This window comes from Castor canadensis, chromosome 2, assembly GCF_047511655.1.
Source record: "Castor canadensis chromosome 2, mCasCan1.hap1v2, whole genome shotgun sequence".
Classification (NCBI taxonomy): Eukaryota; Metazoa; Chordata; class Mammalia; order Rodentia; family Castoridae; genus Castor; species Castor canadensis.
In genome coordinates, this window is record NC_133387.1 from 80,552,449 (window position 1) to 80,565,098 (window position 12,650).

At 47.0% G+C, this 12,650-nt stretch overlaps 1 pseudogene; it reads left to right on the forward strand.

The window, feature by feature from the left end:
* The first annotated feature begins 1,316 nt into the window (after positions 1-1,316).
* The window catches only part of LOC141418048 (elongation factor 1-alpha 1 pseudogene), a 45,055-nt pseudogene continuing 33,721 nt past the window's right edge, over positions 1,317-12,650 (forward strand).

Genomic DNA, 12,650 nt, shown 5'->3' on the forward strand with positions numbered 1-12,650 from the left:
ATTTTGATTGCAGTAGAAGCTGGGAAAAGTAGAGAGGGCAGAGAGAGTGGGAGGTTGGATAATAGTTACCAAAACACAATTAGGAAAACATAATAAGTCCTGGAGTTCTACAGCACAGTAGTGGGACTACAGTTCCTGGTAATTTCTTACATATTTTATGAATAATTAGAAGGCAGGAGGTTGAAGGCTCCAAACACAAAGTAATGACAAGGAGATAGAGATATTAATTACTCTGATTGGATCAGCATATATTGTATACAGAAATATGTGCAATCATTATATGTTAATTGAACATAAAAAAAAATCTAAGGAGGTGAAAATCCCAGCTACCAAGATTTGAATATTACATCCCGTATACATGTAACAAAGCAGCACACTAAAGCTCATAAATTTTTATAATTAAAATAATAATAATTTTTAAAAAGAAGTTTCATTGCTGAGTTAAGTTCATTACAAACTAGATTGGTTTAGGGGCAAACAATGTAAATAAGACAAGACAAGTTGTCTGCTTACCAAACTTCTTAAACTACCCTAATCAAGTCTTTTCTCCAAAGGTACCTGAGGTTTTGAGTAAACTCCTACCAATCATTTCTGTTTTATTCATGGCTCAAAAGAAAAATTAGATTCTTAATCAAGATCATCACTCCTCCCTACTAAACATTGTTCTGCAGATTGAGAATCCTTATATTCTGTTTTGAAAACTATAACTTTCACAAATGTGTACATTTGGGGAGAGAAAAAAACTCAGCTTTGCACTCCAACACTGGCATAAATTTGTGTGAATTCCATCAGAATATCCATCAGCATTATGTCCTGCAACCTGGCAACTTGATTTTGAATTCCAACTCTAACATGGAAGATCCCAAAAGGACAAATACTTTAACCTTTCCCAGTCTCTTTTACTTTACTCATACATACTATTCAGTTCACAATGTTGTAAGGATAATATTCAACATACCTGTATATCTTTTGTGGCCCATAATTGTTGGCAATAATGGTGCCGATAGGTTTTGGTTCTTACTGCACCCTTAAGCTTCTGTTTCCCAGGGTCATGGTCCTGCTTCAAGTCTAGCTTGAACCCTCCTTCTGCCCCAACCTCCAATGAGCATGAACCATAAGATCCTAACCAATCAGATCATGCTGACTCTCACTGAGGGGTATTTAAGCCCCTGCCTCTCTCTCTCTCTCTCTCTCTCTCTCTCTCTCTCTCTCTCTCTCTCTCTTTTGGCTCTCTCCCTCTCCCACCCAGCAATAAAGAATCTCTTGGCCAGATCACTCCTCTCCATGTGGTCACTTTGGGTCCTACATTTGTTGCCATGACTCGGATCGAACCGAGGTTGGTGCTGTGACTCAGATTGGGTCTCCCCACTAATCCTGGTGGGACCCCGATTCCGACTCACCCCATGACCACTCTGAGGATGTGACTGGCCAGGACACATCCTCCTGATCTCCCTCGCTAGCATCCAACACCAGACATCCTTTGGTGAGTCCATGTACCCTTCTCGGGCTCCCCTTGTGGTCTCTGGGGTTTAAACACTCCTCCTTTTCAGCTATCTCTAGGACTCAGACAGTAGAGGGGGGTTCCCTTCCCTCCATTTGGCTTGGATCTATTTTGCTGTGGGTCTCAGACCTCCTCGTTGAAAAGCCCGGCACAGGGTGACCCACAGCTTCCGGGCCCCAGGGGCCCTACAAGCCACTTGAATGCAGTGATGACTGCTTCTCGTGCACCTTGTACCATTCTCAGGATATTCAAGCAGCATGAGGGTGTCCCATGATTCCATATATCCTTCCAACCAGCTCCTACCATGGGGGGTACCTCCTCTTTGCCATCTGACTCCCCACTGAGAGGACTCCTCAATAATTTGAACACCTTGGGTTTGACCCCAGATATAAAACCAAAATATTTGATCTGCTTTTGCACTCAAATCTAGCCCACTTATCCTTTAGACAACCAAAGTTACTGGCCACTTTTCAGGTCTTTAGATCCCAACATTTTATGGGACTTATAACTACTATGAGTGATCAGGACGATGAGGAGAGATTCCATTATATTCAAGCTTTTCAAACCTCCATCTAAATCCAGTTCTCTACACCACTTGCAAACCAAAGCATGTACTTCAAATCCTCCCTCCATACTTTCTGTTCCCTGTGCAGATTCTATTAACCTGTAAACCAGTTTCTACCTATCTCCTCCAATCTTCCTGAAAAACTTTCCCTGTCATGGAGTTAAGCAAACCACTCCTTGCCAACTCTGGCCTCAAGGCGATTCCAGCTCTGGGAGAGCTCATGCTCCCTTCTTGTGGGCTGAGACCAAGACCCAGATTTATTCAGGTATGCTTCATGCTACATTAGCAGAGTCCTGTTTGATTATGTCATATGATGACTGCTTCTCTTCACCCCCATCTAATGTCCATTTTTCCTGAGACAGCGACTTGAGAGTGGAGGTTTTGTTTTGCTGAAAATGTGCCAGTACCAGTCAATGGGAGTGACCTAGAGGCACAGGTGATGGCTAATCCCTTAAGCATGTGTCATGCCTCCAGGCTCTGCCTTCCCCTCCCTTACCTAAGATGTCAGCACACCTTTTCTGCTTCCTCCACTGTCTCACCAAATGTCCTTTGTCTCTGTCTGCCTTCCCCTCTCTGGGCTTACTGGGACCCTGCCTCCCATGAAAAACTTGTAGCAGGGTACCTTATGACTTAAGTTGTTCCAACTAGTTTGCCAGGCTTCTCAGTCTAAAATAACTTTAAGTCAGCTGCTTTACAAAAAGCGCTTACAAAAACCTGCGGCTGCCATGTTCATGCCATAACTCCGCCCCCACAAGGGGAGGAGGGAAAGCAAACAGACGTGCTCGTGTAAAGGATGCTGGCTCTTGGACACAGCAAAAACGCCTGCCATAGCTAAGAAAATCCATAGAGAGGACCCAGTACATCCTGGGCCGCCAGCCACTTGTGGCGATGGCTGCAGCCCACCACCACTTCCCCTAGAATAAATGCACGCAGAGTACACAGGAAGGGGGGAGGGGTGATGGGCTGCAGGATCAGGCCTAGGCAGTCAGGGTCATTTGTCCCAGGTGTGTGTGGAGGAAGTGGCACCTTGCAGAAGTTCTGCTCCTAGACCCACCTCACACCTCAGGGCATCAGACCCAGTTCTTGTAAGTCAATTGTTAACTCAAGGTTGTAGTTCCAGAAATAATGAAATAGACATTACTGTGGTCTCTAAACTTCTGATTTAGAATTTTCTATACCTTTGGCCCCAACATAAATTTTTCCCTCCAAATATTAACACTAGTTGTCCCATATGGCACTGTTATTGGCCTGAAATGCCCTCAGAATGCCCTTCTCTAACTTTACAAATGGTTTCTTTGTTAAAAAGGTAGACTTTATTAAAGAGGCTGCCTGCTGTTATCTAAAAGACAGGATCCTAACGTTTTGTTCTTTCTAGATGGGACCTGCATCTTCCAGTCTTCTGGTTGGTAGATGTCAGAAGCTTTGTACTGAGGCTGGCCTCAGTACACCATGGGTGACCAAGAGAAGTGGCCTTCATAGGATTCCTTAAATTACATTACCATACTCCAATTAGACCTTTTCTATAAAAGAAAAAAAAAGTAAACTGAGGTTCTCTATACAAATTTCTACCTTCTAAGCCACTCCAATACTCAGAACCTCTTAACGAGTGATTCCCTCTCCAACAGGCAATGGTAGGAAGAGGGCAAGTCTTATGTCCCCTTCCAGTTATCACATCTAAGAGAAATTTAAAAACATCTAAACAGCTGTACTCATGCCCAGACAAATACATTCAAGCCTTTATCTCTGTGATCCAAACCTTTCAACTGACATGAAAGGATATTATGCTTCTACTAGACCAGACTCTTATCTAATTAGAAAAGCAATGGGTTCTGACCCAGGCCATTCAGGTTGGAAATGATTATATGGCTCAAGCAGTAGAGTGCCACTTTACAAGCATAAAGTCCTGAGTTCAAGCCCAGTACAGCCAAAGTAAAAAAAAATAATAATAATATTTGGGGCTGAGGAAGTAGCTCAATGGGAGAATGTCTGCCCAGCATGTGCAAAGCCCTGGGTTCAATTCCACAGTATTACTAAAAAAAATTTTAAAATGATAAAGAAGATAAGTGGCATTAATATCACTTCAGCCATCTCATAGTAGAAAAACATAGTTTAACTTAGACCAGATCCCTCATTCTTCAAGTGAGGAAACTGAGGCCCAGAACAGTTCAGAGACCTGCTCTCCAGAGTGTCAGGTGTCAATGTAAAATAACAACCTTACTTTATGGCAACAACCAAAAAAAAAAAAAAATCCTCTTACCTTTCTACAGCATCTTAAGGATGCTATCAGAAAGCATACCATGGTGGACTCAGAGTCACAGGTGAGAGAGGTTCTCCTCAAAGATAAATTTCTAACAGTCAGCCCCAGATATTCTTAAAAAGCTCAGACTGTGGCTGAAGGGAAAAGTCACTGAACCAAGTAATACAGCTAGCCATGTCTGTATTTATAGCTATGTCTGTATGTCCGGGACCTTACTAAAAGGAGAGAAAAAGATAAGAGACACCATGGCCTCATTGCTGCTCTCAGAGAGGGCCCCACCCGACTGGGGCCTGAATCCTGAACTTGCTACCGTGGTGGACAGGAGGGGCACTTCTGCAGAAAATGCTTAAGGGGGGACAGCCCAGGAGACAGCCCTGCCCCCAACTGGGACCCTGCCCTCTCTGCAAGGGTAACCACTGGAAGTCCAAGTGCCTCCACCTCCAGATGGAAGGCGAGGTGTCACCTCTTATGGATTGATGGGTCCCAGCCTCCTGTCCACACTCCACTTCTTGGTGTCAATGTTGAGGAGCCATAATGGCAGAAAAACAAAAGGTCATTTTCCTCCTAGACAGTGGTGCCTGTTTCTCTGTTTTACCTTTTTCTCCTGGTCCCTGTTCCAATGACAAAAATTATCATTTGGGGCAAATCTGGCAAGCCCGTAGAGCACTAGTTTACCTGGCCTCTGGCTGCTCTTGGGGAGACCTCCTCTTCTGTCACTCTGTCCTCATAGTAACTAAAACTCCATTGTCCCTGCTGGGATGGGATTTACCATCTCAATTAAAGTCTCAAATTCTCCTCCCCCCAGGCAGCTATCTCTGCTGCCCCTCCTTCAGGAAAGAAGAGACTCCACAGTGTGGTCTGATGACATGAGTGTAGGGTGAGCCAGGATGATGGCCCTCCCTATTCAAATAAAACTCTAAAATCCCTCACAGTTTCCACACCTAAAACAATATCCCCTCAAGCCTGAGGGAGGATGAGGCCTTATGCCTATTCCTTAAAACAATAAGGGCTATTAATTAGTTGCTCCAGCCCCTACAATAAATTTAAAATTCTTATAAAAGTTAATTTTAAAATACAAGTTACAAAATAAACAACTGGAAAGGATATAGATAGGTAATAAATGTATTTTTTGAGAAGTTAAAGGAAAAAGGAATGGTTTTTTGGATCAGAAGGGATTTTGGAAAGAAGGGTTTGTCCTAAAGATTGTTTCAAATAGGAAGGATAAGGACAAACCATCAAAGAGTTTATAGTATGTTGTATGAAGGTCTGAGTAAGTTTGAAAAGTGTAAAATAAAAGTTTCAGTGTGTGATAAAGTTAAAGTTAAATATAATCTAAGAGTTGCCTAAAAGATTTTTAGGGTCTGTTAGGACCCGGAATCCTATTCCCCCGAGAGACAGAGAGCCAGGCGTGAATGCAATCTGCAAAGCAGAGTTTATTGGGCTGGCTAGCCAGGGTCGAGCTCCCACACGGACACGCAAGACCGGTTAGGAAAACACGACCCTGAGCCTCTTTAGGGGAAATCTTATATAGACCGCGGTGGCATGCATATTTTCGTTATCAACATTGGGCAAGCAGGCAGAGCACATCTTGCGCGTACCTCACATCTTGCACGTACTTCACATCTTGCATGTACCCCCCGCTCACATTCCCCACATTCTATATGCCCTAACTGAGCCCTGCCGCATTGCTTATCTTATCTACATGGGGTGTTTGGTACTGGTTTCTCCAACAAGGGGGTTGGGGCCCGCTGAGACCTCCTATTCCTTTCATTCCCCCCTTTTCTTACGGCCTAAATTGAGGAATCATTCTCAAGGGGATGAAGAGCCTGATATTGTTGGCGGAGGACCAGAAGTTGGATAGTATTAATTCGACTTTTGACAAAAGTCATAAGTCGGTTTAGAATCCAGGGTCCTATGGTAACAAATAATAGGATGATTATTATTGGCCCTGCCAATGCAGATAAAAGGGTAGCCAACCATGGGGACTGGTTAAACCAAGACTCGAACCAGCTTTCCCCGGCCTCTTTTTCTCGTTTTCTTTGTTCCAGGCTCTTTCGAAGTTTAGACATGGAGTCACAAACAACTCCGGTATGGTCAGCGTAAAAACAACATTCTTCCCCTAGAGCAACACATAGTCCCCCCTTTTGGAGGAACAACAAGTCCAGACCTCGTTGGTTTTGAAGTACTACCTCAGACAGGAAAGTGAGGGATTTTTCTAGGTGGCTAATGGAGGTTTCTATTCTCTCTATATCTTCGTCTATGGCTGCACGCAGCGAAGACATCCCTTTCTGCTGGGTGGCCAAAGAAGCTATGCCGGTTCCTGCTCCCGCTAACCCTAGGCTGAGTAGGGTAGCAATAGTTACTGTGGAAATAGGTTCTCTCTTTTTCCTTTTTTCAACCATTTTTGTATTCCAGTATGAATATAGACTCTCTTCCGAATGATAGAGGATGCGGGGCAGCACAGTCACTATAACACAGAATTCTTTAGAGCTGTTAAACACCTTAGTTGATAGGCACGGGGTGAGTCCAGACCGCGAGCATAGCCACCACCCATTGTTCTTTGGAATTACCCATTTAATAGCATTTTCCCAGGTAGAACTGGCGTTAATAACAGTACATAAGTCCCGTCTGTTCTTTGGCACTTTTCCTAAGCAGGTTCCTTGGCCGCTTACCTGCTGTATGGTCAGACCTCTCTTACGGTCTCCCCAGGAACATTGAGTAGGGTTTTCCTCAGATGAGGTATCGTGAGTGGTGTTTAGCCCTATTGCCTCATAGAATGGGGGCCTCACATCATAACATAACCAACAGTAGTTAGTCATGTTAGGGTTGGTGTGGTTTAACGTCAGGAAGGCAGCACCCACTAGCTCCCAGAGGGGGTCTTTAGATCCGGTCATGAGACTGGGCCTCACCAGGGGAGGGCTGGTTTCTGATGGTCTTGGAGTTGTAACATTAGCCCGGGCTATGGTTGAGGGAAGGTGATGAGCTGTGGAAGGTTGGGGAGGTGGCTTTACATAGGGTGGCCTAAGTACCTTATTAGGGCCTATTGTTAGAGTAGAGATTGGTTGTTGCACATGCCACAAAGTAAAAAGGGCTCCTGGATGATTTGTTTTGTAGAGTCTGACTCCCCAGGATTTACCCAATTCCCAATTCGTTGCCTTTTTTCCTAAATCAGTGAAATTTATCATAATGGGATTACAATTGGGGGGAGTTGGGCATCCCTTATTTATAGGTCTAGGTTGGTGGTATGTAATGCCAGATTGAGAGACTCTACTTAATTGAATAAGGTCCCCCTGTTTGGGGGGTGGCCACCATATATCCCCTGAGCTCTCACAACCCCATGACTTACAATAATAGTCTGCGATTCCTCCACATTTTTTTCTGTGGTTGGGTTGGGGAGCGGGGCAGACATAGAAGTAACTTTGGCGCAAATCCCATTGTCCCCTGCCAGTGAATAAGGCCCTTAAGTCAAAGTATAATTCTGGGAACCAGGTGCTGGGAGGGGTCACCTTGGAGGTCTGGTTAAGAATGTCTCCTGTGGATACATCTACAATCATCCAGGTCAGGTTAAAAGGTTGATGTGGATTTGTATGCCCCCAGCAAGTGGTGGACAGGGTTAGAAAAAGGAATAAAGTTACCGAGGTCCAGTATGAAGTTTGAGTTTGAAAAAATTTTCCTTGTGGTGGGACACCCTTCTTGTTGGCAGGAAGCCTTTCTTCATAGCTACCGGATCTGCCGGTCTGATGTGGGTGTAGTGGACCCAGGTGATAATCCCATTCTAGGAGGGCTGCGGAGCATCTGGAGTGTTCTCGTTTTTCGGAGCATCCCGTATCAGCCGGAGCTTGAGTGGGTTTGTTGGATGCTTCCGTGCAGACCAATTTTCCTGTTTTTTTCTCCGGAGGGTGAGCCCGTCTTACATGGGAATTGTGTACCCATGCTGCAATCCCGTCGACCTTGAGGGCGGTAGGGGTAGTAAACAGTACAACATAAGGTCCTTTCCATCTAGGCTCTAGGGTTTTGAACTGATGTCTTTTAACCCATACCATATCCCCCGGGACTATGCCATGCTCCGTGTTCGGGGTCCTCTCTGCAGTATGGTACGCTTGAATTAGGGGCCATATTTGTTGTTGTACTTTAGCTAAAGCCTGTAGAGTAACACGATAATTTGGGGCCAGATCACCTAGTCTCGGGCTTAAGGTCCTCTGAATGACGGGGGGTGGAGCCCCATACAGGATCTCAAAGGGAGTTAGCCCGTGGACATATGGAGAGTTCCGGACCCGGAAGATGGCCAAGGGAAGGAGCGTCACCCAATCACCGCCAGTCTCCAGGGCCAATTTGGCTAAGGTCTCCTTTAGTGTCCTATTCATCCTTTCTACTTGCCCTGAGTTCTGGGGGTTATATTAGCAATGTAGCTTCCAATTGGCCCCCATAATCTGGGCTAGTCCCTGCAGGATTTTACTAACAAAAGCCGGACCGTTATCTGACCCAATTGCCTCAGGCACCCCATATCTGGGTATGATTTCCTCTAGCAAAGCCTTTGCCACTACCTGACTGGTCTCCTTCTTTGTAGGAAAAGCCTCCACCCAGCCTGAAAAGGTATCTATGAATACCAGCAAATATTTGTACCCAAACTTTCCCAGTTTTACCTCAGTAAAATCCACTTCCCAACTTCTTCCCGGAGCCCTCCCCCATTCCCGAGTACCTGTATGGTGCCCCTCCCTTCGTCCTGGTTTCATGATTGTGCAGCTGGCACAATCTTCCACAATTTGGCGGACTGCTATGGTCTGGTTCGGAAATCGGAGCTGCGCAGATGTCAACAAGTCTAGTAATTTTCTCCGCCCCAAATGGGTGGACTTATGTAAGTTAGCCAACAGGAATCGTCCGAGTTTTTCAGGCAGAATTAACTTGCCTTCCAAGTCGCTTTTCCATCCGTCTTCCCCTTCTCTAAAGGGGGAGTGGGCTCTCATCCAAGTGAAATCCTCTGTGGAGTATTCTGGTCGGGGGGGTAGCAGAGGGAGCTCTGGGACCGGCACGTCTATCGCCGCAACCGTGGAAGGTTGCCCTGTCTCCATGGGAGGACTCACCATTGCTACTCTCTTTGCTTCTTGATCTGCTCTGTTGTTACTGACAGCTTCCGGCGTCTTGGCAGACTGGTGGCCTGGGACATACATCACTGCCACTGCCTTCGGTTTTTCCACTGCCATTAATAGATGCTGAACTTCGGCTAGGTTCTTTAGATGTTTTCCCTCTGCTGTGCGGAATCCTCTTTCACGATAGATGGCCCCGTGGACATGGATGGTACCGAAAGCATAGCGGCTATCGGTGTAGATATTGACTCACTTTCCTTTTGCCCTCTCCAGGGCCTCTGCCAAGGCAATTAATTCCGCTTTTTGGGCTGATGTTCCGGGTGGGAGGGCGCTGCTCCATACCGTATTTCCTTCTTGGTCGACTACAGCTTCCCCTGCCCTTCGGGCTCCATCTTGGAAAAAACTGCTTCCATCCGTGTACCAGTTTAATTTGCAGCTGGACAGGGGGGTATCCTTTAGGTCAGCCCGTACCTGTGTAACTTCGGAGAGGAATTCTTTGCAGTTATGGACAGGTGTCTGCAGTTCCGGGTTAGGCAACAAGGTGGCAGGGTTCAGGATTACGGGATCTGTGAATGTGATCCGAGGGGAATCCAACAAGAGCCCCTGGTAGTGGGTGAGCCTGGCATTTGTCATCCATTTCCCAGGGGGTTGTTTAAGGATTCCCTCCACCGGGTGAGGGGCCGTTACCCAGAGGGCCTGTCCAAAGGTTAGTTTATCGGCTTCTCTCACCAGCACGGCAATGGCCGCTATGATGCGGAGGCAGGGGGGCCATCCTGCCGCTACTGTGTCTAATTTCTTGGAAAAGTATGCCACTGGTCTCTTCCAGGGACCTAGCTGTTGGGTCAAGACTCCTTTGGCTACCCCCTTTTTCTCATCTACAAACAGAGTGAATGGTCTTGTAGGATCTGGCAAGGTTAAGGCAGGGGCCTGCAAAAGAGCGTCTTTTAGCTGATCAAAGGCCTGTTGTTCTCTCTCTCCCCAACTCCAATCTGGAGCTTCTTTGGTGGCCTCATATAGGGGTCTGGCTATTTCCGCAAATCCTGGAATCCAGAGTCTACAGAACCCCGCGGAGCCCAGGAATTCTCTCACCCCCCTAGTGGATGTCGGGGATGGGATAGCCAGAATAGTCTGTTTCATGGCATCAGTCAGCCATCTTGCCCCATCTGCAATCCGATAACCCAAATATGTCACTGACCTTTTACAGATGTGAGTTTTCTTGGCACTTGCCCGATACCCCAGCTCACCTAATTCCGTTAGCAGGTGTTCAGTAGCCTTGATGCTTTCCTCTCGGGTTTCTGCCGCTAACAGTAAGTCATCAACATACTGTAATAGAGTGACTCGTGGGTGGCTCCGACGAAAAGGTTCCAGGTCCTGGCTCAGGGCCTCATTAAACAGGGTGGGAGAGTTTTTAAATCCTTGCGGCAGTCTGGTCCAAGTGAGCTGTCCGGATTGGCCCCCATCTTCTTGCCATTCGAAAGCAAATAGCGGCTGACTAATTTCTGACAATGGAATGCTGAAGAAAGCATCTTTCAAATCAAGGGTTGTATACCATACTTGTGAGGGGGGTAGGTGGCTGAGCAAGGTATAGGGATTCGGAACGGTGGGATGAATGTCCTCCGTCCACTCGTTTACCTTTCGTAGGTCTTGCACAGGCCTATAGTCCCCGCTTCCCGGCTTTCAGACGGGGAGCAGAGGAGTATTCCAGGCAGACTGACAAGGCCACAGTACTCCTTCCTTTATTAGCCTGTGGATATGAGGGGCTATGCCTCTTTGGGCCTCCTCAGGCATAGGATACTCTTTCACCCGAATGGGAAGAGCGGAAGCCTTCAATTGTATAACTACGGGCGGGAGGTGTTTGGCGAGACCGGTTCCCGCAGTCTCTGCCCAGGCCGTGGGAAATCTTTTTACCCAATGAGTCATGTCCCCTCCTGGTTCCTGTTGACTCTCAAACAGATGATGCTCGTCAGCCAATGATAGGGACAAGACATGAATCGGGCTCCCTTCTCGATCAGTCACAATTATTCCATCCGGTTCAAAATGGATATGGGCCCCTATTTTGGTGAGTAGGTCCCGTCCGAGCAGGGGAGCGGGGCTCTCAGGGACAACCAGGAAGGAGTGTGTGACCTGGTGTTTTCCTAAGTTCACCTTTCTTTTGGTAGTCCATGTACATAACTGCGTACCAGTGGCCCCCTGAATAACACTTGTTCGTGCCTTGTTCAAAGGTCCATGTGCCTTGTTTAAAACCGAATACTGGGTGCCGGTATCCACCATGAACCCCATCGGCTTCCCCTCCACATGTATTGTTACCCAGGACTCGGGGAGGGGGTCCAAGCCCCGTCTCCTTCAGTCCTCTTCTCCGGCTAGGAGGACTCTGGCCTGCTCTACTGCTCGTTCCCTTTCCCTGTTTTCCCCCGGTCTCCTTCCAAACCCTCTTCTTCCCTTTAACTTAGGACATTCTCTCTTCCAATGCCCAGTTTCCTTACAGTAAAAACAGTGTTCCTTATCTGGGGTCCTGGCGTGGCCCCCTCCCCTGGGTTGGTCCCGGACACCCGCTAGGAAAATACGGGCCATTTCTCTCTGTTGCTTTCGGTTTTCCTTAGCCTGGAACTCCCGGTCCTCCTTTCTCAATTTTTCCTGGGCCTCCCTGTCTTCCTTTCTCCATCTTTCCTCCCTTTCTTCTGGAGTTTCCCTAGTGGTAAAGACCTTTTCCGCTACCTGTAGCATTTCCCTTATAGTCATCTCCCCTAAGTTTTCCTGTTTATTGAGTTTTCTCCTAATGTCTGGAGCTGCCTGATTAATGAATGAGAGTACCACAGCAGACCGGTGGAGGTCCGCCTCAGGGTCAATAGGGGTGTACTGACGGTATGCCTCATAGAGGCGCTCTAAGAAACCGGCCGGGCTTTCGTTTTCCCTTTGAATGACTGCTTTCACTTTTGCAAAATTGGTGGGCCTTCTAGCGGCCGCTCGGAGACCGGCCATAAGAGTCTGGCGGTAGATCCGAAGACACTCCCTACCTTCTGCGGTCCCGAAATCCCAATCAGGGCGGCGTAGGGGAAAAGCCTCGTCTATGGCCGGTTGGAGAGTTGTGGGTCTCCCATTATCCCCCAAGACGTTCTTCCTCGCTTCGTTGAGGATGCGCTCTCGTTCCTCCGTCGTAAAAAGAGTATTGAGCAGCTGATGACAGTCATCCCAAGTGGGACGGTGTGTATGCATGATGGACTCCAAGAGATCTATGAGACACTT